General features: G+C 29.9%; 1 long non-coding RNA gene across 1 annotated transcript; it reads left to right on the forward strand.

Annotated features, from left to right (window-relative positions):
* Nucleotides 1-2,952: 2,952 nt before the first annotated feature.
* On the forward strand, nt 2,953-3,598 carry LOC121132170 (uncharacterized). Its single transcript, XR_011784236.1, has 2 exons — nt 2,953-3,162; nt 3,220-3,598. It is a non-coding gene; the product is annotated as an uncharacterized lncRNA (long non-coding RNA).
* Nucleotides 3,599-3,936: the final 338 nt, after the last annotated feature.

The raw sequence follows: 3,936 nt of genomic DNA on the forward strand, positions 1-3,936 counted from the left end.
TTTTTCTAAAAACAAACCCTTAAGTAACTGCTTTGCTTTGTAAATTATTCCTATTGATTTCTTGGATTCTCTTCTTTCTTTTTTTTAATGCAAGAACTCAGGCATTATGTAGAAATAATCGCAATTTCATCAAAAATAATGTGTTCTAACTTGATTCCCTAAATTGGGATAATGTAATGAATATTTAATATAATTTATTATCAGATATGAAATTTTTACTTTGGAAATAAAAATTATATTTTGTTGAAACTCCAAACTCATGTTATTAAGAATATTTCTATATAAGCATGTATTTCTTTTCGCTTTCTTATACTCATACAAGTAGTTTTAGCATTTTAATTGATATTTACGAATTGCAAAATGAATATAATGTCTTTTGGGGTTTCTTTGTTACACAGTTCAATATGTTTTCTCCAACGATTGGTACCTATAAAATGGAACACTCCTCATGGGATTTTTTAAATCTCAAGAACTCCAATGAAGTTAATACCAAAAAGAAAAGACAAATGAGACCTTATGCGAATTTTTTACTTCGTGTTTCCTCTATTCAAAGTATTTTAGGAATGAAAAAATTGGTATTCAAAAGAACTTTGACGTTAAGCACTTTTTTATTATCTCTCAACTTCTGATATCCGGATTTGACTGACTGAATTATGTGTTCTTGCCCAATTTTCTATAGTAGTAAACTTTAATTTGGATCAGGTTACATAATTTATAAGATGCATGAGCGTCGGGCATGGAAAGTGCCAAACGGGGCATCATTGATACATATATAGGAGGCTGTCCAGTTTCCCTACATATTTCAATGCAAGATGTATTACACGTTTTTCATCATATTATTTTTCATAATAATTGGATTTAAATTTGCAAGACCTTGAATTACTTTTTTCTCCTTTGTGAGATTTGATCGATTTTCTATTTGATCAAAGAATGAATCTATTATGCAACAATTTATATCATGGAGAAGAAGATATCCAACCAAAACATGAAATGTAAATGTAACCCACTTTTAACTTTCAAAGATGATATCTAAAAACCCCAAATACTTGATTTATATCAATGGTTTCATAAATTATAATTAAATGATGTAGTTATATCTACAGAAGTGAAAGAACAAGATTTTAAATTGAAGATCTAACATTATATGTTAGAAACGATTTGATTGACTGCATTATAGCATACCAAAACTTAGTCTAAAAGCTAATTCTTAAATATTTTTTTTTTAAAAGAAGCATATAGATTTTCTTGAAATTTCATAAATTTATATAGGCTGCTATACACATTATTTGAATTACAAAATTTTGTTACTTAATTGCATATTTAGTTAGTTGGTTACAAGGGATAAAGAGCTCATTTATCAAGAGCAAAAAATACACTTTTTTGTTGGCTAAAACTCTGCATAAAAACAAATTGAGTTTCAATATTTCAAGTACATTCAAAATTAACTTTCTGTATCCGCAACAAAGTTAAATAGGGGTTATGATTTTAACTCTGTTTGTTTGTTAGTCATCAGGATTACAGCAAAAGTATCGATTGATTTTGATTGAACTTCGTACGAAGTTTTTATATTTTGAAAAGTCAAGCTCAAAGGCAAGGAACACAAAACGTATAAAGGTAAATTTTTATTTCCAAAGTAAAATTTCATATCTGATAATAAATTATATTAAATATTCATTACATTATCCCAATTTAGGGAATAAAGTTAGAATACATTAGTTTTGATGAAATTGCGATTATTTCTACATAATTTGGAACACATTGAGATACATAACGCAATTAGATTTTAGGTGGAAATTTATATGATTCATGGATCTACAGGGGCGTCCCCCGATAATATAACCTTTCCCCCCCCCCTGAATGACCTTTAAAAGAAATTATTAAAAAATTTTAGTACTAATTTTTTTTCTCCCTATTAATGATTTTGTTTTAATTGATCGACTTGGGTGGGTGGCTACAGATCCTTTAGACCCTGCCCCCCACCCTGGGAACACCCCTAATCTATTCACGTATAAAGATATTTTTTCTCAATCATCGTGTGATCGATGAATGTAAAATTGGTATTAATTTTAAAACATAGGTTGACACTAAAAGAGTTGTATCTAAAATAAAATGGTGGTTTATCAATCGCTTCATATTGTTTTTGACTGTCAGACTATTGAGCATTTTCTATGACGTCAACAATTGCATATTTGGGGCCCATAGTTCAGATTTTCAATACATGAAATGGACAAATTTCTGGTAGATCTTTATGAAACTCCGTCAAATGGCTTTCAAATAATACAAAATACATAGTATCTGTATTGAATGCGACTTGAAGCCGATCATGAATTGGGATCTTTTAATAAGTTTAAAGAAATAGCACCCAAAAAATCCCTATAAAAGGGCTAGATCGTTAAAACTATGTTTGTTTTGGATATGTTAATAAAGTGAAAAGTATGTTATCCTTGCAAATATAGTAGTTCATTTATTCTCTAATTTCGTTAGTAAGAAAATATATTGAGGTAATAACCTACTTTTAATACAAATTAGGATGCTAGAGACATCGATTTCCTTTTAATTGTTATCCGATTTTGTCATCCAAATACACCAGGGTACATAGTTTATCATTTTCCGTAATCTTAATGACAAAACGGGGAGTATGATAATAATAAAACTTGTTGGTTTGCCCACTTAAAATATCCATGCTGACGTCACATGAAAATATTATATCGGAATCAGGCTGTGAGTTCTATAGTGAATCGTCAATTAAAGATATTTCTAGAACCACAGTAAAAATAAGTTTTAGATTAATTTACGACCAATTTCGAAAAGGTAAATTGTTAAATAAATAACCTGCTTCATTTGGAATTTCCACTCTTACTTTATAAAAAAAAGGCGCGCATGTTCGCTATTTACTGCACTAAATGATGTATGATGAATCTATATAAAAGTAAAATCATTTTTGATCAAACCAACAAACATATTTGAAACTATCTCATACGCACAAGTCAGATAAAATCCAAAAATGATTTGCAAAATCCTAATTATATCCGTCGTTGTGGTATTAGCATCAGCTCAAGACATTACGCTCAAAGCCCCTTCCCTAGCTGTTAATTGTGGATGTCAATGTTCCAACTACATATTCCAAGATGTTAGAGGAATAACGCAAGGAAACTGCAATTCGTAAGTTCCACCCTTTCTTCATAATATTTGTAAATCAATTTTGATTCATTAATACAGAGCTGATCAAACTGGAGCTAAATGGTGCTATGTTGATCGGGGTCACACTTGTCAAGATACTATAGGATCAGCAAGAAACGATCAATTTGGAAGACGTCGTCAAATTTCATATGAAGCCTGTGCAACTCCAAATTGTGGTGGAGGATTCCTTGGTTGATTTGGTAGCAATGGTCCAAGTGGATCGTTTTAACCAATAGGCACTGGAGGTCGAATAATTATTACTAACATCTTGAAACCAAAAAGGACCAATTCTTCTTCGGCTTTGGTATTTTTCTATAAAGTGTTTTCAATTTATTAATTATTCAACTCTATGCTTTCTTAATTTAAAATAAAATGTATTACAAAAAATAAATAAATAAATAAAAATTTAAAAAGTCTAGTTTACTTCATTTGTACTTTTCCCCCTTGAAAATGTGTACATACAAACAGATAAGAACGGATGGGGCTTCGTAAATTGAACCTATTTTTCTAATACAAGAAAAGGCTCGTTCATCACATAATATGGGGGTATTTCTACTTTAAATATATCATTTCTTACTAAGAAAGTGTCTCCATTCCAGGGCACATAAGTCTCTTACAATAGACTAGAAACTTAAGAAAATCCACCCCTCTTACACTTCTATACTTCACATTCTTTTTTTCTTTTTTTTCAAACATAGAAAAAGTAAATCTTAAACTGATGTGAGAACCTTTTTTTGGAAATTAATATTAAACATA

This window comes from Lepeophtheirus salmonis, unplaced genomic scaffold (genome assembly GCF_016086655.4).
Source record: "Lepeophtheirus salmonis unplaced genomic scaffold, UVic_Lsal_1.4 unplaced_contig_7750_pilon, whole genome shotgun sequence".
In the NCBI taxonomy this organism is placed as follows: domain Eukaryota; kingdom Metazoa; phylum Arthropoda; class Copepoda; order Siphonostomatoida; family Caligidae; genus Lepeophtheirus; species Lepeophtheirus salmonis.